The sequence below is a fragment of the Equus przewalskii genome, chromosome 28 (genome assembly GCF_037783145.1).
Source record: "Equus przewalskii isolate Varuska chromosome 28, EquPr2, whole genome shotgun sequence".
NCBI classification, from domain to species: Eukaryota; Metazoa; Chordata; class Mammalia; order Perissodactyla; family Equidae; genus Equus; species Equus przewalskii.
Window position 1 is genome coordinate 1,264,900 of NC_091858.1, and position 27,544 is coordinate 1,292,443.

The following is a 27,544-nucleotide window of genomic DNA, read 5'->3' on the forward strand; positions in this document are numbered from 1 at the left end:
TAGACACTCAATAGGGATGTGTTGAATGATACGAATTAACAAGGCAGAGAACCAGCCCTCTCCTCCCTAAGAATGGGGACCCTCTAGAACAAGGATCCCAAGGTGCCAGTGCTCTAGGCAGAAGCTGACTATCGCACTGCCCTGGGGCCAATGCTGTGGCCAGGTGGGCGTCCTGCTCTGAAGTTTCTGCTGTCAAGTGACATCTACTCACAGCCTAGTTTGGCCACTGAGTATCTTGTGGTTAAATTTTTTTTAAAAAAATGAAGCTTCATGCAAATTGGACTTCTATCCTTGCTTCTGTAGCAGCTCCACTGGCTGACCGGTCAGCATCCTTGGCTTGCCCAAACCCAAAAACAAGCAGTATGTGCACATCCAACAACTTCAAAGAACAGGGCAGACAGCTTCTAATTCCTTCTCCAGAAGTGGCAGCCAGGAGGAGGCCAGGCTTGATGGTTGCCCTCTGGGACTGAAATTAACCCAAATGCCAGTGAACGTGGCGGGACAATGGAGCCAACCTCTTTGGCTCTTCAAAGAGAGGTGGCCCCACCCTCTCCTCCAGGCCATCGTAGTCCTGGCAGACCTGTCCCCTTTGAGGCAGGAGCAGCTGGAGCCATTTTTACGGGATCCTTTCATGAGGGCACAGTGTACTTTGTCTCCCCATTTAAAGCCCACGGCTTTGAAAGGCAGATTCCTGGAGACATGGTTTACAGCCCTGAGCATGGTGAAAACCATTTAGCCAGCGAAGATAAATGGATAAAAGAGTGAAAGGTGCTCAGCTGCTGAATTAATACTTTATGTCCTCCCAGCAATTTAACTGCCAAAGTGCTAGCTTATCTAACCTCGCAAGAGAAATGGGAGAGCAGAAAGAGAGGCAACTCCAAGTCATCAACATGGTCAATAAACATAAGACCTGTGAAATGTTCAGCAGAAAGGTGTAGAGAGGCAATTTGCTTATGAATTAGTAAGCAGACTCATTCACAAAATAGAGAAAACTGTCACTGTTAGAGTCAGATCTGTTCTATATGAGCAGGGAAGCTAGGAAACGGAATCAGGTTTTCTCATTTTACATAGATTCGGTAGCACTACGTCAGGCTCTGTATGAGTCTGCTAGGGCCGCCATAACAAAATACCACAGACTGGGTGGCTTGACTCATGGAAATTTATTTTCTCACAGTTCCGGAGGCTAGAAGTCCAATGTCAAGGAGTCAGCATGTTTGGTTTCTTCTGACTGCTCTCTTCCTTGGCTGGCAGGTGGCCACCTTCTCCCTGTGTCCTCCCAGGGTCGTCTCTATGTTCTAATCTCTTCTTTAAGGACACCAGTTGTGTTGTATTAAGGTCCATCCATATGACCTCATTTTACCTTAATTATCTCTTTAAAGACCCCATCTCCAAAAAGAGTCACATTCTGAGGTACTGGGAATTAGGACCTCAACCTATGGACTGGGGTTGGGGGGCCAGAGTTCAGCCCATAACAAGCTCTAAAAGGAAGCGATATTCTCCGAGAAGGAGGCAGGACACTCTCTACCATCATTGCAGTTACACATACGCAGGAGGGTAGGAATGCCCTAACCCTCAAGGACATGTGTGGATGAGCTTTCTGGGCTCCTAAGGCTCTCTTGTGCCTCTAAGATCTATGAGAGAGGATGATGGCGAAGATGGCTTTATTTTCTCATCTAATTAAAAGGTAAAAATCTAGGTATTATCTCTCCTGGGCACCTGAGCTTGCATTGACTAGTGAGACAGCAGAGGAGCCTGGCAAAATCCAGAGTCTGAAGCCTGACTCCCTGCATTTGAATCCCATTCCTGCCACTTATTAGCGTAACCTCTTACTTGACTAATCCATTAATGAAAAACAATCATGATAAGGGAGGGAATGGAACAATGAAAATTCTTAGTTCCAAGCAGAACCTAGCAGAAAGTTGAAAGTCTTGAAGAAGCCAAGATTTTGAAAAGATACCACTTTTGTTGAAACAAGCCAGCCAATTTGTGATAGAGATTGCAATAATTCTTGGATCAAGAGCTCATTACTTACGATGTAGGTCAAGGAGGCCACATCAGCTCTGCTAAGTTAGTCTTTGAAGTCTGCAATTTGCAAATTAGAAAAAAGAAAATGTTTTAATTTAAGTGACTCCACCACTCCTGAGCCTGTGAGACGTGCCTGAATGTGCTCTTTGAACTAGCCACAAAAATGTGGTGGGCTCCACAGTTTATACTCATCACCCACATCTGCTCTTGTCAGACAAATAACAGCAATGAGACCTAGAAAAAAGTGAAAAAGATATGAGATTAGACAAATCTCATATCTCATAGGAGGTCCAAAGACCTCCTATGGGCCAGGAGTTAGTCACATACATCCTCTCTCAACTGTCTCAGTGTCCGGAGAAGGAAATCAAGCCCAAGGTCATTGAGCTCATAAGAGTTAGAGAGAGAACCTATGACTCCAATTCCAAGTCCAGTGCTCTTTCAATTTCACCAGAGTTGACCCCAAACCCCTACCCACACTTCAGCTAGAGTGTTCATTTATTCACATATCTGGTCACATCCCCTCTTTGCTCAAAGGTCTTCAACAGCTCCATGGCTCTTAGAATAAACAGACAGCTTCTTATGCTGGCCTGTGAGACCCTCTCCGCTGGTATCCCTCCATCTTACATACACACACCTCAGCCTTCTATGGCTCCCCTCCCCTCAGCGGCCTCCTTCCAGCCCTGGTCTTTGTCAAGCTCCCTCCCCCAACAAAGTTCTGCGCAAGCTGGCCCTCCTCCTGCCCCCATCTTTGCCTCCATCACTAGCACGCATCCTTCAGTTCTTTTTTTTTCTTAAAGATTGGCCCTGAGCTAACATCTGTTGTCAATCTTCTTTTCTTCTTCTTCTTCTTCTTCTTCTTCTTCCCAAAGCCCCCCAGTACTTAGTTGTATATTCTAGTTGTGAGTGCCTCTGGTTGCGCTATGTGGGACGCCGCCTCAGCGTGGCCTGTTGAGCGGTGCCACGTCCGCGCCCGGGATCCAAACCAGCAAAACCCTGGGCCGCAGAAGTGGAGCATGCAAACTTAACCACTTGGCCACGGGGCCGGCCCCTCAGTTCGTAATTCCATTGTTCCAGGTCCAGGGAAGACTTCTCTGCTCTCTGGGATTAGACCACACCCTCTATTATACACTCTCATATGACCCAGCATTGTCCCTTTTTTAGCACTTACTGCAGCTCCTACTTATTTGTGTGATTAAAACTTGTCTTCAATTATCTATAAACTCCATGAGTGCAGAGACCTTGTCTGTGTTTCTGCTCATTAGGGGATCCCCAGCACCCCAGCAGCGCTGACACATAGTAGTCCCTTAATAAATATTTTCTGAATGAATGAATGGATGGATGAATGCATTTGCGCGCATTTTCTCCCTTTCTATTTGTTTTGCTGCTGGAACAGGGAAATTGTCTTAGGGGCTGTAGAAGGGCTTGAGAATATAAAAATCCCCCGTGAGAGTAATTGCTGCTCGCTGTGAACGCCCGCAGAACTCTTTGTCATTGTGTCACGCTGACTTATAATACAGTCAGGTACATGGCATGTTACCATCTTCCCCTATCCGACTGACAGCAGGGGCCATATTTTATTCTTTATTGTATCCGCTGCACCCAGCACAGTGCGGGCACTCACACATTTGCTGAAGGGGGAAGAATACAAAGAGCTAACTGAAAACGATAGGCTACGTAAGATTCTAGAAAGAGGTGGCATGATATGGGAATAAGATCGCTTAGCTCAGATGTAAAGAAATTTAGAGCATGGGTAGATGGATTAATGCCAGGAAGGAATAGGAAAATCTCCTCCTTTGATACTACAACAAAGGAAGAGATAACAGATATAGAAATAAAAACCAATAAAGGTGATGGGGGGGTGTGGGGCTTTTGTGTCACGTGTCCACAATTTGCTTTGTTTCAGCCTTTCCCTGGTGAGGTCCTCAAGTAGGGTGGATGGAAGAAAAGATGAAGGCTTGAGGAGAGCAGAGATGGCCTGCAAAACTACTGTGGTAAGAAATGCAGAAAGTTCATAAGAAAACTTAGAAAGTTATAAAAGAAAGTGTTAGGAGTTGACGATTGGTTTGCTACAAGCACACATTCACTTTCTTGGGATGTCTCCAGCTGTGCTTCAGTACCTAAATGCAGAGCTCGAGGACTGGGGTGGAGGCTCAGTGTTAACACAGCCAATCATGGAGTCCAAGATGGGGAAGAAGTCCAGCAACACCAGGAGGGGAGAGATTGTCCATGCAAAGTGGGAGGAGTCCAGTCACTGGAAATCTTGGTGATGGCCGAAGGTCAGGACCTGAGGACACAAAGTGGTGAGTGGGTCCATCTGGTATCCCAGGACTAGGAAATCAGACGGACTGGGAAGGGCAGGTGCTTGGGTACAGACCTGAAAGTAAGTAGGGAGAGGGAGTCCAGCCAAGCTGCCTGAGCAGGTCCGTGGAGGGCCTGCTCATGTCATTTCCTCCTGGGAATTACATATTCACTACCTCTAGTCATCAAAATGTGGGAAGGTCAGCCAGGAGTTGGCAGGGCTCCAGCCACACAGATAAATTTAGGGATAGTCCTCAAGAGGGCGAGTGGCTAGAAGGGTCACAGTCTTGGAGTGACAAGACTACTGGTCAGGCTGTCCACATGGGGACTAGTTACTCGAATTCAAGCAGAAAGAAATCATGAGCCAAGTGTTAACATCATCTTAAGAAGGTGAAAGTGGGTCTAGAGAACACGGTGGATAACTTCAACATGTCGAAGGCAGGTAGTGAGAACAAGTGAGGATGCATGGCAGTTCTAGGACCAGTGCTAACTCCCACTCCGACCCCCACCCCTGCCTCAACACACATGTACACACTCCTTTCCTCTTGACAGAGAAGAGGAGAACATGAGGTCCTCAAGGGAGAGAAGACTGGGACAGTGTTGTTCAGAGAAAGGCAAATTTCTTATAAGATGAGGAGATGAAGTAAGGATATAAAGACATTTACAGTGGAAAACACCCAAAGCGCAATCAAGAGAGAAGATAACTCATGGTGAGGCCACTGACTAAGAAGCACCTTGGTACAAAGGTCATCTTGGCCTATGCTAGGCTAGGTCCACACGCCTGGAGGTGGAGCTAGTAAACTGGTGTTTGCCCACAAATTTACCTCCGGTCACCTGGCTGTGCTTGTGCTGTCCTAGGCACAAGGAGGACTCATAGCTCTAGTGGCGAGCACTGTTACTTGACAGACATCAGGGAGTTCAACTCGTGCAGTTAAAAAGGCTTTGCTCATACAAGAATTAGCCTGATCAGGCAAGGTACCTCAGATGGTCTGGCATCTGCCCAAAGAAAAGGCAGATATTCCAGGAAGGAAGGAGTGGAGATAGGAAGTCCTAGCACATGCATTGCTACTCTTAAAGTCACCAAAGTTTGAGTTCATTGAATTCTCTTGAAAACAGTAAAATTAATGGGTTCCTTCCCATTAGAAGAGCTATAGAAGCATTTGAGTTGCTGGATTCTGGGTGACAAATGCATCGAAGAAGCAAGCTGCCATGACCATGCTCCTCCCTGCCACTCCCTCCTACCTGGGCGCCTGATGCCCATGCCTGCTCCTCCCTCCTTCCTGGAGCAGGCCTCAGATGCATCACCCAAGGGCAAGACGCATAACGGCTCCCCTCTTCAGGACCAGTAACTGAGACATTAGTCAGGGCATATGTAGGATGTTTGGGGAGGGGGCAGTATGGGAAGAAGATAGGAGGAAATAAGTCTAGTTAAAAAGGGTGCCAAACACAGCTCAAATATAATAACAAAAACAGAGAATGGTGTGTTGAATACTCATGTGCTTACGTCCAGCTTTATCCAATCTAAACATTATTCCATATTTGCTTCTGATTTTTCGAAGACAATGACACATTATAGATACACCTGAGCTCCGCTGCATATCCCTTCCCGGTCCATTCCCTCTGCTGCTTCCTCCTTGGAGATAATAACCACTGTCCTGAATTCCGTGTTCATCGTACTAATGCATGTTTTTAACTCTTAATATATATTTGTTTCCATAAAGACTGTACAGTATTGGTTTTCAGTGTTTTAAACTTATTTAAATGTAACCCTGGTCTATTAGTAATCGTTCTGCCATTTGCTTTTTTCCGCAAAATATTGTGTATATGAGATTTATTCATCTTGATAGTTGTAACTCAATTTTTTCAGTTTATCTGCTTTATAGTATTCTATTGAATAAATATAATCAATCCATTTTTCCTATTGATGGACATTTGTTTCCATTTTGTTGCTTTTACAAACAATAACGTAATAAATTGTATACGGTTCCTTGTTCACATGTGCAAAATTTTCTTAAGCGTATAGACCTAAAAGGAGAATTTTGGTTAGGAACATTTTAAACTTCACCATGAGTCTCATGAGAGAAGGATCTTGTCTGTCGTGTTCACTGAAGGATGCCCAGTACTCAGAACAGTCCTTAGAAGAGAAAGCACTCATTATAATTTGTTGAACAAATGAATGAATAAAATTTTTATTTTTGTTTCCCTAAACCAAAAGCGGACTCCTTTGGCTTGTTGCTCTCTGGTCCATTAAGCCTCTTCTGCTCAGACCCTCCCTCCCTGTCTTTGGATCTGGAGTGGAGTATAGTACTGCTCGGCCAGGCCTCTAAAAAGCCCCAAGCCGGGATCATCCGCGGGCTGTCCCCTTGTGCTGCCTTGTTACAGTCACGCGCTTCGGAAGCTCTTTGTAATCTTTGTGGAGCCATGTGTGAATCCCCTGATTGAAGACAGCCTCCCACGGCTCTGAAGCACACATTTTGGATTGTCCGTGAATCAACAGTAGCCTTCCATTGTATTGAGGCACTGAGGTTTGGAGGTTCACTGTTACAGCACTCAGCATGCCCCAAACAAACGTGAGGACAAGGACTACCATGTTTATGGTGGGCTCCTGGGTGCCTGGCAGGGTTTGTGGTGCGTGGCCGAGATTGACTAATACTTGTTGAAGGAAGGAAGAAAGAAAGGAAAGAAGAAAGAGAGAAAGGAGGGAAGGAATTTATGTTTCCAGAGCTCAGTTATCTCGCATGGATCCAGCTCTTTCGCCCCACGTCTCCGCTGTCTTCCTCCCGTCTCCTCTACTTCTCTTCATGCTGACAAATGCAGTAACGATCTTCCCTTGGGAATTTGCCAAATGTAGTCCAGGAATTGCATATTTTTGGTAAACTTGGTTGTAATAACATCTGTGAGCTAATTAAATGAAGCTGAAACTATTTTATAAACAAACGATTTTAAAAGGCCTATTCTCAAACAGGAATAATGATGATGAATTTTCCCCTTAATAACATCTAATAGTGCAAACAGTTTTTAAACCTAGTATACCTGCAATTCTAGGTGCAAGGGACTTTTGAACTAAGTCATTTAGAAAATAGAAATATTAAACACATTGTACATTATAGATGTATATGATATTATATATATTCACAGCAGAAAGAAAATTTGTAGCAGAAGCTTCTCTATCGTGTTTCCTTCTCCTTTGTGGGTACGTGAAAAACTACACGTTCAGCCCCTTTGCAGGCAGGCGGTACAGTGTGACTCGTCCTGGCTAACGTGAGTGGAAGGCATGTCTGTGTCCCTTCTGGGCTGTGACGGTGAAAAGTCTCTGCAAACCTTCTTGATGGCTCTTGTTACTTACCCGACGAGCAAGAACTAAACGTTTGTTGTTTTAATCCACTGAGAAGCAGGGGCTGCTATGTTGCCAAGGGACATTTGAGCCCAGCCTGAGGGTACGACAGCTGATGAGGGTTACTGAAGAGGCACTTCAGACATAACTAACAACACATCTACTTCCTAGGTGAGTTGTAGACCTTTTCACTGATCCACATCACTAGCCCTGGGGTGAAAGGACTAAGCTCGTATTTCAATCTCAAAACGGCAAGAAAAGGCAGAACGTTCAGAAAGGGCAAGTATGGTTAGTGCTCAGGGTGTTGACAAAGCAAAATTACACAATCAGGACCAGTTTGTTGAAATCCTAGACCCAACTGAATCCACACCCCGTTCTGTGACCTGTGGCCACAGAGATTTAATCTTCTCAATGGTTCCTTTTCCTGTATTCAGATGACATCAATCACGGCTGGAAAGCCATTTCACCAAAGAAAGAGAGCTATAGAATTTAATACAAGTTAACTTCAGTCTCCATGCTGGTGCATATGGCATTAGAAAACATTGCTTCCTCAAATTATCTGCTCCCCTACTAGAAATGCTGCTACCTGCCTTATTAAAGGTACACTCTACTGAAAGGTAATTCTATTATCTTGAAAATCCGTGTTTCTTGGTCTGATTTTTTTTCCCTCCTTAATGTTAAATACTATGCTATTGCTGCTCTTTGTCTGAGTTGCAATCTCATTTAAACATGATCATTTATAGCAACTTTCTTACAGGGTAATTGCTTGCTCTTTCATCTTTTTCAAATACAAGGAGACAAAAGATATTATTTCAATGCAAAATTTAAAACTCAGAAGCCACAAAAGGAACGTGCTGTGGCCTCTGGGCAGTTTATTAGTTGCATCTTTGCAAATAAAGAAAAAAAAGTTGACCTTCCTATACCTAATTACTCAGACCAGGCAGAATCTGGATGTCTGAATATGTATATTACATCTAAAATGAGTCTTAGAACCATTCCTCTCACTGGAAGAGAAGCAAGCCAGATTTCTGACTCACTGTACAATTACAAGGTAAAGAGAAGGCTCCTGATGGAAAGATTGAACAGGTTCCACGTATGTAATCTAACTGGCACAGAAAAATGCATGGGCAAACCAAGATGTGACTAAGCAGAGTCCACGTTCACAAGGCAGTTGCTATCATTTTCAAATATCAACAGGCAGCAAACATTCCATTCAGACTCCAAAATGCATATTGCATCTGTGCACTTTTTCCATTGTCAGTCTGGCTTCTTCATCAGCTGTTTCAAACCTCTTCCCTGGTTTTCTAGTTTCCATATTCCAAAACTAAGTGAATACTGATATCTGTCTGGTACAAATACACCTGAATATCCCTCACGAATCCCTTCTCAGTTGCACAGATTCCAAATAAATGAATAAAGACAAAAATAAAGTGAAATAGAAAGACAAAAATATAATAAGGGATTCACTGTGTGAAAATTCACAAAAAGACGTTGGGTAGAAGCTTGTTGTACTCCCAAATTCCCACCTTATCTCCTGGGCTGTTGGTGATGACCTTGGCCTGCTCTTCATTAGGGAAATATAAGCTCTCAGACAAGGCTGTGATCTTTCATCTTGCTGCCACTAAATCCACATGCCAGCCTGCCTCTGCACTCACCTCTCTCGTTAGCTTTTGATGAGTTCTTGATGCTATTTCATCTCTCTTCTCAAGACTGCATCTCCTTGGTTCTCCCTTCGACTCTGCCTCACCAATACTTACTCTGTATTGCTCTCACTGGCACACAAACATATTTTACTGTCTCTTTATGCATCCCTCCATCTACTGCCTCAGTTCTCTTCTCTCTTTCATAGCCAAATTTCTCAAAGAGTGCTTTATGCATACTGCTCTTCATTTACTCTTCAACCCACCGGAATTTGGCTTCACTCCCATCTTTTCACTGAAGTTTCTTTTGTCAAGGTCTTCATGTTTCCTTAGCTTGGCAGCATTAGATACAATTAACCCTTCCAGCTTCTATGACACCAAAACCTCTGCTTACCTCCCTAGGTACTCCTTCTGGGTTCTTTTGCAGGATCCAGGACTGATATTCAACTGGTCTGTACCAGTTTGGCTATACCAGTTGTTAAAATATTGAAATACTTCATACCAGTTTTAAATAGCTACTGTCCTGAGCCACTCCTGACCCAGCCCTCCTGCTGTCTTGGCCTCTCCTCTAGGCCCTGCTAAACGTTAGTTTAATCCAGCACATCAGCGGGCCTCCAGGACCCTGTTATAGGGTTGCCACTGGCATCTGTTCTGATTAGCCAGTGTCTGTGCCTGAGCCTGTGACCACTTTGATTCCTCTGTGCCTGATCTCTAAATGTCTTAGAGGCCCAATGCTTTGCCCTGAACTTCTGCTCTTTTCCCTCTACGTTTTCTCCCTGAGTGATCTCACCTCTATCTGTTGATTTAAATTTCTCCAACATGCTGATGATTCCTAAACTTTTATCTTCATCCTCATTCTCTCCCCAGAGTTCTACTGCTTCCCCAACATTTCCATCTGGATGAACTCAGAGACATCTCAGACCTTACACATCCCTACTGAGCTCCTAATCCACCATCCCGCCCCCTAGACACCAACTTACTGGTCTGTAGGCTTTGCCATAGGTCAGTTGCTCAAGATTCCTCCTTCACCCTCATTGAACTCATCCATTTCCCTTCCATCATCTGTCACTTTTACTCCACAATATATTTCATGTCCATCTTCATAGCATTTCTTTCTTGAACCAGTGAATAGCCTCTAATCTGTGTCCCTTGCTTCCATGCTCGCCTGCATTCAGTCTGTTTTCCTCCCAGTGGTCAGAGTGGCCTAAAAATATATATCCTATTATAGTATTCCTCTGCCCCAAATTCTTTAATGACTTCCCATAGCACTTGGAATAAACCAAAATACATAAGTACTAAGTAAGCAAGCATGCTACTTCCTATTTTCTTTCAACATTCTATATAATTGCTTAAAATTTATGTTTGTCTTTCTAGCTCTCATTGAATATATATTTGAAATATTCAAAATAGATCTCATTTTACAAAAATGATTGGTGCCAGATGATGATACCAAATGCTCATATAACACTATATTTAAGGCACAATTCTAAGCGTTACACATACATTGCCTCATCTAAACCTCATAACAATTCTGTAAGGTAAGTATTATTATTATCCCCACTTTACAGAAGGGAAAGCTGAGGCATGGAGAAATTATAAATCTAGTAATCTTTTATTTCTATTCTATATAATGATGACTCAATTAATAACACTTTTTCAAAACAAAATTGGTTGGGTTAAAAAAAACTATGTCATGCTTAAAGGTTGTCAGAAGTTCTGGTTCCAGGTCTGATGGAGTCAGCACAAGCCACCGTGACTCTCACTGAATGCAACCACAAAACCCAGAGAGAACGCATGGCTCAGATGTTTAAAGACCCCACAAAGGAAATGTATGCTAGCAGGCAGACAGGGGGAGAACATTAGAACTCAAAATAGCACTGAACTGGTGGTGAGTTTACCATTTTGTTTCCCCTCCAGTATCTCCCAACGTGAACTTGAGGCAGCTGGAAATGTGGAAGTGAGCGCTGTGATGCAGACAAGGAGAGATCAGGAGAAACACTCTAGTTCTGGCTTGAGAAGCAATTAAGGGATCTACTAAATTTCAGAGAATGGGGAGTAATCATCCCTCTATTTTCTATTTTCTCCAATCTCTCAGGTCCAAGACACCAGATAATCCTGTGGCAGCAGTGGCAATAGCAATCTGCTAGACCCAAAACTCCAAAACTCAAAAGGAGAGGAACTTTTCTCTCTGTTCAGTGGAGTTGCAGCTCTAAGAGGTGGGACCAATCCCATTGCTTGCCATTCCCTCTGTCTCTCTCTCTCATCTCCTCCTGCCACTTGGCCCTAGATATGGCGCAGTTGTGGGATTGGAAAGTTTCTTGCTAGAGGACCAACAAGGAGAGACTAGTTAACTGGAAAATACCAGGGAGATAGTGAATAGCACACCTAGGAAAGAGAGTAAGGCCATTGCCATCCCAGTTCTCTGTGGCTTTGGGGAATCAAGGCAAAAACCCAGCTGATTTCTATGACTCAAGTGAGGATAACTGAGGGATGGGAGCCAAAAGCTTGCCCTTGTGATCACTCAGCAAAGCAGAGTTGCCCAGCCTGAAGGCATACAGCATGTGCTGCTGGCAAGAGCCACAGGAAAGTCTGTTTATCCTCCTGTGATCTTGTAGGCTGGTTAGCTGTATTGGAACTGAAGGCTGCCCATGAAAATGCTGTATGCCACCTACACTGAAATCTCCATTTTAGCAGAGGCCATGAAAAACGGAATGACTGAGGTCTAAGTCATGGGCATTTCCCTCCACCAAATAGCATCCAGCTGCGGTTGAGTCTGCATCATCATGCCAGGAACCAGACTGGAGGATGGTACCACAGCAGGGGCTGACAAAGGAGTGACCATACCCAGGCTTCTGGATTCCATAGACTGCCTTCATCCCCATAGGAAGATGGTCTTCCTTCCCTCCAGCTCAACTGCTGCTTCTGCAGAGGATGCGGCTCAAAGGAAAACATGGAGGGATAATAAGAAGGATGGGGAAAGCAGGGCAGGTCAAGCTCTGCAACTCGCTATTTCCAACAGTGGCAGCAGCTGCTCCTGAATAAAAAACTAGCCTGAGCCGGAGGGTGAGAGAGCGAAGCTTTTAGAAAAGTCTGAGATGTAAACCAGTATCAGATGGGACGGAGATACTTTGCCTGATGAGATTAAACAGATCCTCCCCTCCTACCCCATGCCTAAACAGGGAGATTATGAGAGCAAGTTTACTATCAAGTATCAAAAAAATTAGGGGCTGGCCCCGTGGCCGAGTGGTTAAGTTCGCGTGCTCCACTGCAGGCAGCCTAGTGTTTTGTCAGTTCGAATCCTGGGTGCGGACATGGCACCACTCATCTAGCCACGCTGAGGTGGCGTCCCACATGCCACAACTAGAAGGACCCACAACTAAGAATATACAACTATGTACAGGGCGGCTTTGGGGAGAAAAAGCAAAAAAATAAAATCTTAAAAAAAAAATTTAAAAATTTTCTGTTTGTAGAGTGCTGAGTTGAGACCTTTAATCACTTCCACAAAAGAAGCAAGAAAGGATGGGGAATAAATTATGGAGACAACGGAAGAAGAGAGATAGGAAAGAAACAACAATTCATAGAAAGTTCAAGACTTTTCTTTCTCTTGGATCACTTTTTTCCCCCAGCCTGTCAGAGTCCCCTTCAGCTCTCCGAGGCCAGCCCCCTGTCCAGGGTACCCACTTGGGCTGACTTCTGTCTCCTATAACCATGGAAACTTCTGGCTTTGCTCTGTGCCCAGATCTGCCTCCCTAGCAACTGCACTGAGCACCAGTGGATTAGCAAGTCTGAAGGGCCTCCCATTCAATCTGGGCTCGGGGTGAGTGCTTTTGATCAAAGGCAGCCCTAAATGTCCCCGCCCTTTCAATGACAGCCTTTATATTACATCATGATGTTTAGAGGGCCCTAACTCCCTGAAACATCAGGTTTTGCTGAGATAAGGTTTGTTTTCTTCTTTATTTATGAATAATGCCAGTTGAAGGAAGGAAATACATTTTGAAGTTTGAGGATAAGGAATATGTGGTTTCAGGTGATTAGAGGAAAATTTTTTTAAAAAACCAAACTTTAAAATTTAATTGAGTTACCAAGAAGCAGCTTTAGAAATATCTATACAGAGCTTTTGCTATCAATACCTCTTATTTATCAATATATAGATATCGATAGCTTCACTTATAGGATTATTGATTTCCTTATATCTATAGTCACAGAGATCTGTAAATCTTATATATAGCTTGACACTAACATATTAACACACGTCAATAGATCTTGTTAGTGTGAAATATGCTCCATGATGAAGCCCAGTTGATAACTGTTTCACTGTTATACCTATTTTTCATTGATAGGGTGGAATTCTTCTTTATGATTTCTTCAATTGTAAAATTAAGTAGAGGAGGAAAGAGGGAAATGAAAGAGGATACACAGAAGCAACCAATCATGCAGGGGCATGAGGCTTAAGAATGGCAAGTGGCTCAGAAGTTGCCTGCCCCGGGTTATCTAGATAGCTCCTTTGGCAAGGTAACAACAGCCCCTTGTTGAAGGCTCCTGGATTCTACCTCCTCTGACCGGCCCTTTCTTTGACCCCTTTCAATCAGCCACAAAGCAGAGGGCACAGGCACCAGCCAGGGCTTCCTTCACAGCCTTGGCACACTTTGCAGGCATCAGCCAGGTGCCAGCCACCACCAGTGGCATCTGATCATGACTCATTTATCCACCCCTTCCCATGTTCCTATAACAGCATAGAATTTCTTAAAAAGAAATAAGTGAAATCATAGTTGGCAGTTCTCATAAACAAACACACACAACTACACCATACTTACAAAACAAACAAGTGAAAGAGAAACAGTAACCTAGTTTGTCAAGATCCTTATAATTAGAGAATATTTTGGGAAATGAAAAAAGGACATGATTAATAATTTAATCATTGGTGACAAGACAAAACTAACAAAATGACTCAACCAACAAAGTATGTTAGATTGCAAGTACTGTGCTTGAATCAGGGGTAGGCAACTCTTACTATTTTGCTTGTTTGCTGGTGAATTTGTTAAATTATGCATTTAAAAACCTCACTTCCCAGACTTTATGCACATGGCCAACCCAGCTGAGAATGTCCTCCTTCTTCTTACTCCTTCTGTTAAACTTCTCTTCCTTTAAGGGCATGTCCCGTCTCCTCACCAAACTCGCTGACAACTTTTCCCTCCTCATCCTGGGTAAAATTTGCCATATCCAGTTCTACGCATTACATCAATTATGTTTAGGTAAAGCAGTTGGATGCTTACGGAAACGCCTAACTTGCCCTCTAAGTGCCTGCCCAGGGGAACCGTAAACTCCTTGAGGACAGTCACCATTTCTCTCATTTCTTCACTGCATCTCTCATGTCCAGGGTACAAATAAGCTCAACCACTTGTTTAAATATTCAAGCCTGTGGCTGCACCATGTATCTCTATAAGTAGGTGACTGAAAGGAAAATGAAAATGCTAAGTACTACAGACTTAGAGGGCTCCTCGATGGTAGAATTGGAGGGGTGTCAGTGAATTCACTGAATCTCACAGTCACACATTGAGCCACGCAGCAGTGCTCCTCTCACCATGTTGATAGTTGGGAGAGAGAGATGAGTGAAATGTGGTCCGTGAGCTCCGGATGTTAACAGGCAGTGCAGTGATCACCAGGTCCAATCTCCACTTTGTAGACGAGGAAACTGAAGCTTAGAAAAGTGCAGTGACATGCCCAAGTCACGCAGTTAAAAGCAACAATATGCCACTGTTCCCCAGCTTCAACCCCTCACACAGGAGCTGCACAATTTTTATTGCATGTGAATAACACCTGTTCAATTCCTAATATCTTTTTACCTAAATAATTTTTAAAAGAATCTTTAGAATTATTATCAATAAGTGTCAAACCAGCATCATTTTCTATAAGTAGAAGTATATACTAATATTCTTTAAAATATATCTTTTAAAATTAAAAAGAAAATGTTGTGTTACTATCTAACGTCCACGTTTCTGGAAACATTACGTTACATCAAAATCCATACTGAGCAATCAGATGGATTAGTGTGTATTTCACATAGATGTTACATACAAATGTTATGACCCACATTTGAAAAAAATCAATCTTTTTAAAGTTGTATCTATTTAATTTGATCTGTTTTGCCCCAAATGCAAAAGTAAAGAAAATTCAGAACCATTTAAAACTACTCAAGAGGGGCCCGGCACGGTGGTGCAGCGGTTAAGTGCACACGTTCTGCTACAGCAGCCCGGGGTTCGCTGGTTCGGATCCCTGGTGTGGACATGGCACCGTGTGGCAAGCCATGCTGTGGTAGGCATCCCACATATAAAGTAGAGGAAGATGGGCACGGATGTTAGCTCAGGGCCAGTCTTCCCCAGCAAAAACAGGAGGATTGGCAGCAGTTAGCTCAGGGCTAATCTTTCTCAAAAAAAAAGAACTAGTCAAGAAAAGCTCTACAAAAGTGAAGGTGCTAAGTGGTATTCAGCAAAAAGCAAAACTAAGAAATTACTTAGAAGGCGTGTGTGAGACAGCAAGTCTTAAAGAATTCAGAATTAGTTCAAAAAGGAAGAGGGAAACAGCACTAAGTCCTACCTGGCAGTTTGTTTAAACTTTGCTAAAATCAGAGTTGACAATTCTATTGAGTGTGAAAGATATACATATTTCTCTGTAGATAAAACATTGTAGTTTCTGAATATGGGAAAATTCCAGTCTTTATTAACTGGAATATTTTCTAAATTGGGCATTCTAGTTAGCTGATTTTAATTGTAGTTTATCATGCGTTAACCAGAAAATATTTTCATGTTAACTGTCATTGTTAAAAATGACTTTTGAAACTATGAAGGCATAATTTTCTGTCAGCGTTAGTACAGAATACCAAATGTAGTGTCATGTTTCTTTGATTATTTGTGATATTGTGGTGGCTCAGGCTAAGTCTTGTTCCTAATTGATTTCCGTTTCCTGAGCACTTGTCGTGCGCTGGCCCCTGCTTTCATTGCATAATCCCATTCAACTCTTCCCACAGCACAGGGAGACAGGCATGACTATCTGCTGGTGCAGACGAATGAACTGAGCTATCAAGAAGCTAAGAAACTCGGCTGGAGACAAATGGCAGGTGAAATAAGGACTTTTGGCCAGATCCATCTGATTTCCAAGTTCGTGCTCTTCATCCCAAGTGTAGCAGAATTGGGGCGCACGGAATTCCGGCCTGAGGTACGCAGTCAGCATGACAGTCCTTAGTCTTAAAATGTAGAGGTTTTTTAAATACTTTATAATCTGGCAATTTCCCTTAAGCCTTGGATACAAAACAAAAGGAAATTTAAGTTAACTGAGAACTTAGGTAGCTGAAGTCTAGTTAATTAAGCTTTAATAGCATGTAATTCCTAATCATTAAAGATGCTTTTGGTGTGCACCTGGATAAAGTAATATTGGACATGGGCATGCTTGAGTTGCTTCTTTTGAGGTTAAGGTGGAAACATTCTAATAACACTGAAAGAATCTAACTGCTGCCCAGCAAATCCATCTCCTGAATGTTATGAGGTCGTCCCCAGCCAAGAAATGTTCAAATTAAACCTTTTACAGCTATACTTAAAATGTCAGGAATAAAATTTCTCCCTCCCACCACTATAATATTTCCTTATTATTCCTACATTTTCCCTAAACATGTAGTAATTCCAAGACTGGAGAAAAAGAACCTACTAGAATCAACGCCTTTGTGACTTCAGCTAGAATTATTCTATTACCAAAACAGTGAACATCTATTATTATTGCCACCTGATAGACACTAGGTGGAATTTCACTAAAATCATTACAGGGTTTTATTACTCAAGTTTATTAGAAAATTAGATTATGTAGTCCATCTCACTTATGGGAAAATCTTACTTCTCACAAACCTTAATACCTCTGACTGTAAACAAACCATTCCATTTCCTTCTCTCTCGAATTGGAAAGCAGCTTTGTTTTCTTTCACAAACACATTACTATCTTAAGGAACAAAGGGACAACGAGGGAACTTTCTCCCAAGCTCACACACAACCAGTTGATGCTCTCTTCCTGTGTGATTTCATGCCGTCCCTCCCGTCCAGCAGGGCTGACCAGCCTTTGTCTCGGCGGCGCCCTGCCCTTCTACCCTTGAGTCAGTAGAGAACCTGGTGCACAGCCACCTGCACTCACTTCCAGGTGTTCTCTCCAACTAGCTGTGAGCCTCAGGCATGTGTTTCACCTCTTGTGCCTTGATTTCTTTTGTCTGTAAGTAGAAACACTAATAGACCCTACCTCATGGAGTTCTTTGAAGATTAAATGAAAGAATGCACGTAACATGATGCATAATAAAGGCTCTATAAATATTAGCTCTTATTATTAACCTAGATAGTTCCTCCAGGCAGGAAGCTTTTCCTACCCATTCAAACTAGACTGGGTGCCCCATTAGACATTTCCATAGCATCTTGACCTTCCTTGTAACACTCATCATATTTTTAATTACTTGCTCATTGTCTGTCTCTCAGCTGGATCATACACACCTCAAGAACAGGTCTGTTTTTTGGGGGGGTTTTTTGTTTGTTTTGGTGAGGAAGATTGGCCCTGAGGTAATATCTGTGCCAATCTTCTTCCACTTTATATGTGAGACACTGCCACAGCATGGCTTGGTGAGCAGTGTGTAGGTCTGCACCCAGGCTGCCAAAGTGGAGCACATGAACTTAACCACCGTGCCACTGGGCTGGCCCCCAGGTCTGTCTTTTTTATTATTATTTATAGCTCTAGTGTCTAGCACAGAGCCTGAAAGGAGTATTTGTTAAATGAATGAAAGTTAATTGCTGAAGTTGTAAGACTGATGGGTTCTTTGGGCAGACATTCAATTATTATTTTTAAAAATTGGTCAATTTGCAGCAAGTATGAATTGAGATTAATCAGTATTGTGCTACACATTGGTTTGTGAATTCAGAGGAAAACATAATAATAACAACAGTAGTGGTATCTAAGGTTTCCACACCCTCTTGTGCTTTATGGTGTGTTCAGATCTATTATTCCATCTCAGGGGCTCACAGAAGTTGAGAGTGGGAAGAAACTCCAGTCATCTCATGCAAAGCTTCCTTTGAGAGAGAAGGAAATGGACGGCCATCCTTGCACCACAGTTACCACATTCTCCACAATGCCTCCCACAAAGAGGGCACCAGAAAAGCCCCTGGACAACGACCTTATCTTCTATGAGCTCGAAAGTCTGATTCATAACCTTCCTGAGCATCATTCAAATAGCTTGTGAAAGGATAGGAAATCCCACGAAAATAGGCAAATAGAACTGGAAGGTGCAACAACAATTTGGTGGTTCAGACACACCGTCTTCCCTAGGGTCATGAGCCAGCAGCAAGGGAGACACTCAAGGCTCAGGATGGGAGCTGTTGTCAAGAACTGAAGTGAACCACAGCCCTGCTAGGTGAAGCAGGCAGGAGCTGTCCCCAAGAGACCCACAGCAGTTGCCTCTGCATGACTCATTTCCCCCCATTTGAGCCAACTGGGTGACTGCTGGGCTTATCAAATGCAGCCTTCTGTACGGCTTTCTGGCCCGCTTGGAGAAATGTCCCTGGCATCTGCCTGTGCATTCTGTCTTTTCTGCTGACTGCAGATATCTCCCTTTAGCTCTCCCACATGGAACACCCGGGGGTCTGCAAGACAAGCCCTCCATCAGTTAGGCATATGGGAAATGCTTTCAATAATGACATGGAAGTGAATGATCTTCCACATGCCCCAAATTCAATCATCCCCTCATGGCTTAGGCCCACATGCTGGAAAGTAGGACTGACTGTTCAGTCCCCTAATTTTGGCTCCTGTGCAGCCTGCATATGGGAGATACCTGCCAGAGCCCCCAGAACACCTGAGGAGAGTGGGTGGCCCAGTGGAATCCTTAGGAATAGCAGAGTCGAAATGGGGGAAGCTAAGGTCAGGGACCTATTTTTTTTTAATAAAGTCAGACTCAGATAGACTTTAGTTCTCACTTCAGTCTTCCTTCCTGATAGCAAGTGAGGGTAGGACAAAGAGCTGATATGGAAGATGGGCGGAGTGCCTCGGTGCTGTGATGTGATATGCAGACCATCTGGAGTTGGGCTCGCTGTGACTTCGAGAACAATGGTGGTGCTCTCTCCTGGGCACCTCGGCTTTCTCTCAAGCAGTGGTCTGCACAGCTGAACATTCCAGGAAGTCCTTCCCACCCTCCTCTGTCACTGTCCTTGGAGTCTCCTCCCCCGAATCCTTCTTATGCCTCATAATTGTATAGAAACGTCTAAGTTTCCATCTTAGCCAGCCCACAGTTCTGATGGAGACTTTTCACACGACCTGAATTAATGTCAAGCTAACATAGGCCAAGTTACTTTAAACGGTTTAAACTCAGCAGAAGAATAGCCACCCAGCAGCATAATTATTTACTTTCAGCGGCTTGAATGTAAATGTCATTAAATCTTTACGACAGTTCTAGTGAAGGCCATTCATTTTCCTCTGTAGATTCAAAGAACTACACCGGGGAGCTTTTCAATTTCATATGAACAATAAATCTTGTATACGTTGTGGGATCTACTGGCCTATAAAAACTGAGTGAAGCGGTTTCCAAGGGCTTAGCTTGCTTGAAATAACTCCAGAACAAAGGCTTATTCTTCCTATGGGGGAAGGGAAAGGAAAGGGAACCGGCGGGTTGCAAGAGGGGGCCAGCCAGGCAGCCAGTCACTCAGACTCCACAGAAGTGCTGGGGCAGAATTTTGTACTGACGCAAAATCCAACAAATTATACCCCCATTATGTTCAAGCCTGAGCAGATGTGGATCCCACCTTCTAGTACAGGAAATAAGATTTATACAGAAATATTTGAAACTGAGTTGCAAGTAACAGGGTTGCCAGTCATTATGATGATGCCTATAATTTAGTGAGAACTTTGTCTGCTATGCGCAGGATCTGTGCTAAGTGCTTGATATCTATTATAAAAAGGATGCTCACAACAATGGACGGGTACCAAGAAAGTGAAGCTCAGAGAAGTTGAGTAACTTGCTCAAGATCACTCAGCTAGCTGGACTTCAACTCCAGAGCCAACTCCAAGCAAGTGTTGCTAGATAAAATACCAGGCACCAGTCAAATGTGAATTTCAGCTAAGCAACAAATAACTGTGCTAAAAAGTATAAGTATGTCCCAAATATTGCTATTTTTATTTGCTAAATCTGGCAACTCTACTCCAAACCTCATCTTATAAAGCTTTTCTTAAGTAGTATGGAATTCGGGACTAGGAGAGATTCTGCCTCGTTAGGTGCATCACAAGACAGCTATTGCCTATACAGGCATACCTTGCTTTACCGCACTTTGCAGATACTGCGTTTTTTACAAATTGGAAGTTTGTGGCCACATTGTGTTGAGCAAGTGTATCAGCGCCATTTTTCCAGCAGTAGTTGCTCACTTGGTGTCTCTGTGTCACATTTGGTAATTCTCACAATATTTCAAACTTCTTCATTATTATTATATTTGCTATGGTGATCTGCAGTCAGTGATCTTTGATGTTACCATTGTAATTGGTTTTGGTGCCACCAAACCGTGCCCATGTAACACAGCAAACGTAATCGATAAATGTTGTGTGTGTTCTGACTTCTCCACCAATCGGCTGTTCCCCGAAATCTCTCCCTCTCCTTACGCCTCTCTGTTCCCAGAGGCACCACAGTACTGAAATGAGGCATTAATAATCCTACAATGGCCCCTGAGTGTTCATGTGAAAGGAAGAGTGGCACGTCTCTTACTTTAAATCAAAAGCTAGAAATGATTCAGCTTAGCGAGGAAGGCATGTCGAAAGCCAAGAGAGGCCATAAGCTAGGCCTCTTGCACCAAACAGTTAGCCAGGTTGTGAATGCAAAGGAAGTTCTTGAAGGAAATTAAAAGTGCTACTCCAGTGAGCACACGAATGATAAGAAAGTGCAACAGCCTTCTCGCTGACACTGAGGAAGCTTTAGTGGTCTGGATAGAAGATCAAACCAGCCACAACACTCCCTTCAGCCAAAGTCTAATCCACAAAAAGGCCCTGACTCTCTTCAATTCTGTGAAGGCTGGGAGAGGCGAAGAAGCTGCAGAAGCAAAGGTTGAAGCTAGCAGAGGTCGGCTCATGAGGTTTAAGGAAAGAAGCCGTCTCCGTCACATTAGAGTGCAAGGCGAGGCAGCAAGTGCTGACGTAGAAGCTGCAGCCAGTTCTCCAGGACATCTGGCTGAGATAACCAAGGAAGGCGGCCACCCTGAAACAGATTTTCAGTGTAGACGAAACAGCCTTCTGTTGGAAGAAGATGCCATCTAGGACTGTTCCACCTGCAGCATAGGCCAGCCAAGCCTGCAAAGGGAAGGAAATTGATGCTATACATTTTTTGGCCAGTCTTCATTATTAAAACGCCTAAGGGGTCTTAATAATCATTTTGTCTGTGCAGGAAAGAGGCAGAAATCCAATCTATACATTACTGTTGTGAACAATGTGTCAATATGGGTAGAGTGTCACAAATTTCTAAACCTGATTTTTGTTCAGGGGTCACATCTGCTCCTCAACTGAATCATCTGCCTTGATTTGCTTTCCAAAGAGCAGACTCCTCCCTGTGCTAAAGCAAGAGTGCAGTCCTTGCACAAAGAGCTTCATTCACAGAGGCACCCCTCGCCCGGCCTCCCCTCCCACCCACTGCGGGCTCTGACTGGGAGATAGCTTCAGACTTGCTGAGCTCTCAAGCTTACAGGACCCCTTCCTGCGTTCCTGCTGTCTCTTAGCAACGCCTTGCAGAGTGGCCTGATTCAGTTGCTGTCACCACCTGCCACCTGGGAGAGGAAGTCTTCCAGGGTGAGGAGAAATCTCCCAGGTCCACCGGGATGGTAGCACTCTAATGCACAGACGTGCAGTCTATGTTCAGATCGTCTGGTCCTGGTTTCAAATTCTCCAATGTTGTATTACATGATGCATATTTCTGAAATATGTGGGTTTTTTTCATGATATTTTATTGTTTTCAATAAACATAGTTTACTATTTTTAATTTATTTTTTATACTTTTGGATAAAAGGTACAAACTTAGAAGCCAGAAATCTTAATTTTCAGTTTGGAAAACATTCGATCTATGTACGTATGATCATATGGTTGTTACGTTCCCTCATAATGAATGATGAAATTCACACAGGAACACAGGAGAAACCCAAATTCAACCCCTCTTTATGTTCGATCAACCCACCAAGCTTTTCCTGCCTTCACACAGATGGCCCTGAAGCCCACCTCCATTAAGAATCTTCCCTTGACTAAACGGAACAGAGATGGTGACTTTTCTCCCCTAATTGTGATGTGCGTAGTAACATGAGCAACTTTCCTACGCAGCCATCACCCTACTGTGGGCCTACAATGAGTATCACGCAAAGTATAAACCTTGACCCCAGACTGCCGATGTTCCTGGCGTATGTCTGAAAATGCCTCTTTGCATACAAGTTTGTCTGCCTCAGACTTCGAACTGATAGAAAGGAGGAAAATAATCTTCTGCCTCTGTTTCGTGCTTTATAAAGGAGCTACAGAAATATTTAATAAATTCTTTTAATAATGCTTAAAGTAACTTACAGGTAGTCAACAGTGTAACTCCTGCAATACTTCTAATTGGACCTATGGAATGCTGCTTTTTTCTCAAAGGGCTTCAGAGGCTACAAGCAACAAGACAACACAATCAAGGAACCCAAAGCAGACAGCCATAAGCTGTTCACAACACAGCATAACGAGGTGGGGGAGGGGCAGTTTGCAGAGAACTACGAGAAAAAGTCCACTTACTAAAACAGATTGAGGATGAGAAAGAATTTTGCCATTAGATTTGTAAAATGGCACGAAAAGTAAAAGGATTTATTTACGTTGAAAATATTTATTTTATAGGCTGTTTAAAGTATAGAGTAAAGCTGGTTCTTTAGGAGAATAGTTATCAGTATTGGGGGGACATTATTCACAAAGATTATTCACAAAGCAGATCCAAAAAACTAGGTCAACAAGCTCAGCCGAAGAGAAATATTACTGTAATTCCTTGGCTACGCGCCCACTCAAGAACTCCTTAAACATTATTCTTGGCCACAAGAGAAAGACATTTTCATAAAAACACCACTACACTAAATTTATGACCCCAAAGACAGTTTGAAATTTCATTCTACTTTGGATGGATTCCAACGGTGCCTACCACCCTTTGCTTGACAAGTCACCAGCCTGGATGGCCACCCAGTTTAATGGGACTAAAGGATGTAAGGACAGAACTGAAGGAATTAGTAAAAGAGAGATCGCTTAGACTGGCTTTGCAATCAGCAATCTAGAAGTTAAGAAATATTTGTGGAGCACCTACTATGTGCAACGCATTTTGTGATGAGTAAAAAAAAGAAAGCTTTTCTATTTAAATCCTAAATATTATGCACTGCAACAAATTAAACTTTTTGAGTTTACAGATATTGAAAGGATCTACTCGATTGACTATGACTAGAACGCAGTTTCATTTGGGGAAATCTCAAATCCTCGAGTGACTGGAGTTTTCTCCCCCTTCACGAATTCATCACACTTCTCCAGTTCAGAACTGAAGGACTTTGGGGGAAAATGGGAGTTCCCTGTCGTTCAGAGAGAGTTAAATTGTGTGCGTCAAGCATTCTTCAGCAAGATTAGGAAGTGGGAGGCGGGGACAGTAAATCCTGCGACCTGCAGGGGACTCGAAGGAAGTCACTTCATAGATGCACCCACTCTTCCCTGAATTTCTGTGCTTCTCTCCTGCTTCAAACTCTCCAAATCCTCCCCAGGGCACACAGAATCAAAGTTAAACTCCTCATCTGAGATGATGAGGCCTATGTGATCTGGCCCTGCCCATGGCTCTGACTTTTCCAGAACTCATGCTTATAACGGTCCTGAAGGTACCACTGCCTAGACCCATCCCTCCCTGATCTTCCCTGAGCCTCCTGCTCGTCATCAAGTCTCAGCTCCAAGGCCACCCTCTCTGTGAGGCCTTCTCTCATCACACGAACTGAACTGTTCATTCTAGAACCCTCACCTCATCCCCCTCTCTGTTTTGTTGTCTTCCAAGCACTTGTCGCCATCTGAAGTCGTGTGTTCATATCTTGTTTGCTTGTTTATCATTTCCTGCTCCTACAGAATGTATGAGCAAGGACTTTGCCTGTCCTGCTCACTGCTGTCTCCCCCGTGTCTAGGACAGTGCCTGCCACACAGCTGGTGGTCAAGAAACATTTATAGAATGAATGAATCCAGGAGTTATTTGTCCAGAAACTTTATTCATCCAGAGTGCGACCATAGTCACAGAAAGCAAAAGCATCATCTCCGAACACACAAAATCAGAAGAAAAAATACCCATAACAAAACTCCTGAGATTTCCTGCTAGGTGAGCTCCCGAACCCCGCACACAGAACCTTTTCACTTTGCATAATTAACAAACTTACCTTACAATGTAAACAAATTTGTTGTCTAGTTTCCTGGTCTGTGGTGGATTAAAGGAAGTCTGTTAGAGGCAGGCACACTAACAGCAGCAAGAAGGGGCAGGAGGCAGGGAGGAAAGAAAAGGATTACTAACAAGCAAAGAGGACTCAGAAAGCAGAGTCTCCGGGGCCACGAAGTGTAGAAGCAAGCCGTCTTACAGACCTAACGCCGCCAGCAATGCCGATTACAGTGATTACTGAAGTCGTCAAGAAAAGGAAATTATGTTGTATATATGTCTAAGGCAACAGGGAAATTGTAAATATTAAGAGCTCCTTAGAAAATTTTTATCCAAAATGCTATTTTTTTAATGGTATTCTAAAGGGCAAGCAAAATTTGGTTTTCTAGGAAAATTAATTTCTGTGGAACATGTTAAAGGAAATTTCTTTCTTTCCTTCCTCCCTCCTTCCCTCTCTTCCTCCATTCCTTCCTCCCCTCTCCCTCCGCCTCTCCTTCCCTTCCTTCTCACAATGAGAACTGTGCAGCTGACCCTGTCTCTTAGCTTGGGCAGCTGGAAAGCACATAGCCGAATTTGACTTTCAAACACGCCAGCTCTGTAGGGCTTTACGGCCTGTCCTTTTGGGTTGTTCTCCTGATTTTGCCCTGATCTTTTCTTCACCTTGACCCTTATTTATATTTTCCTAGAACTGTTTCTTTATTACTATTTACCTTTACCAGTATTTTTATTTATTATTTGTGCTATAGTTGTAGGGCACTTGGCGGACGCTTTGACTGTTACTTCTTCATGCAATCACACTGAGAGCTTAGTGAAGGGCAACCAAGCTCCTTGTAGATAAAATGGGATTTTTCAAATGGTGAAAGATTGTGAGTGCTCGAATAATGCCCTGGAGCTTTTTAGCCCATAATCTGCCAGACCTGGTAATTGAAAGGTTAGTACAAAATCACACATCCTGAGAACTGAAAGATAAATTCCAAAAAGTTAAAATTGACTACATATAATCACAGGAAAGATGCATAACACAAAGGGCAGCCAAAAAAGAGTCACAGCTGCTGATTACTTTAGGACGAAGGAAAGCGAACTTCTTAAAACGCAGCCCTGCAACAGCACAACAGTGTGACCACATGGAGTCACCATTCTTTCTTTCGTCCACCTTTTGTTTTCATTGATATGGCTCAGATCAAGGAATCAGTGTAACCAGTTCAAGGAAAGAGGCTGATCTTCACTTTTTCGTTGTTCTTGTTCTGACTTCTCAAACACTGGGTCAAGCCCCAGTGCGTTGCTATAAAGCTGAAGAGATTACATGCAGAATCCGAGATGGTCATCTGCTTACTGTAGAACCCCACTGTCACCTAAGGACTTATATTTGTATGAATCTCATAGCATTTTACAGTCTCTAAAAATCTACAAGGAAAAAAAGGTCTTTGAAAGGGAAAAAGTATCGTATCCTAACCAGTAGCGGATTCTGGAAGCAAACCTATACATAAACCATATCGGGCAATAAGTGGATTGTAATATATTGCTTAGTTCAGGGATGCTTCTTTAAAAGTCTCCCCAAAGGCTGTAAAAACTGGCTTCCCTAAAATCTGAGAGTGGTCACATAGGACATTTGTACAAAGCAATCACTTTATAAATTTTAGTTAAAACTCTCTGAAAGTGCTTTTGGTCATTTATCGTGTTGGCTGCCCTTATTTGCTCCCCTCCTCCCCATGTCCCATCAATTTCTAGGAAGCGTCCCTTTCCCAGATTTACATGGTTATAATCATCTTTGGGCTCTCAGCAGTAACATGTGAGCTGCACCCACCCCGCCCCCACCACAGCAGCTTGGGTGGGCACCTAACTTGCACTGGGCCAAGGAGCCTCCTCCTGGGGCTTAGGAAGCAGGCCTAAGGGATTCCTGTCTTAGTCTGGATTGTATCTAAAGAGAGGAGATGTAAATCTGGAAGTTGTGGGTTGCCGTAATCCTCCCTGAGGAATAGGGAGTGGAGGAAGTAGATGTGTAGAGAGAGAAGAATGATTCAGAGAAGAGTGCAGAGAAGGGCAGAGGGCAACAGAGAGAAGAGATGAAAGGAGAGACCAGAACACTCTGGAGCCCTCGTCCCAGTTGGCCCTGAGGCCCATCCAGACCTCTGCCCTCGGGTTCCACAAGACCTGACACTTGCAGACATGAGTTCTCCTTCTAACGAATCCCCCTCATTTGGGATTAAGTAGCCTTCAGGATTTCTATCACACATAACCAAGAATTCTAACTAAATCTATAAGTGACAGAAGACTTCTGTTCAAGGCCATGAAACTTCAAAGTTAAACTGAGGCAATCTGTTGAAACTGTTTCAAACTAGCAGAGTAAGGACAAGTCTTGTCATCATTCTAGGTCTTAATTTCAGAGTGGAATTGATTTTCAATATTCCCTTTGCTGAATAATTGACTCCTGAAACTGAAAACACAGAACAACCCCTTTCAGCAAATGTATTTCCTTTTAATATGGGAGAATAACAAAATACAGCTCCTTCTTGAATAGTTATAAAAAACTCAATCTAGTCTTTTTGTCTTGACTAATGCTACTAATATTTTGTAAAAAAAAATTAACACTCAGGATTAGAAAATTGGGTATATATTGGTGTAAAATGTTTTAAAATGTATTTTAGTTCCTATTTATCCTCTGGATCCTGGAGAGGCATCTAATTTTACCAATAAAGGAGTTTCCCAGCAATAGTGATAAATGGACTTTTAGAGATTTATCATTAAAAGCTGTAGTTTTGGCTGAGTTTTCACAAAGCCTCAAATGGATTGTCAAGAATTTAGATTCATGGAGCTAGA

General features: G+C 43.1%; 1 protein-coding gene and 1 long non-coding RNA gene across 6 annotated transcripts in view; both read right to left on the reverse strand.

Annotated features, from left to right (window-relative positions):
• Nucleotides 1-27,544, reverse strand: part of PSD3 (pleckstrin and Sec7 domain containing 3) — a 644,089-nt gene that overhangs the window by 483,580 nt on the left and 132,965 nt on the right. The window lies entirely within an intron of this gene.
• Nucleotides 1,146-4,309, reverse strand: LOC139080119 (uncharacterized). Its single transcript, XR_011534297.1, has 2 exons — nucleotides 4,143-4,309; nucleotides 1,146-2,259 (listed from the first exon to the last, which is right to left on the reverse strand). It is a non-coding gene; the product is annotated as an uncharacterized lncRNA (long non-coding RNA).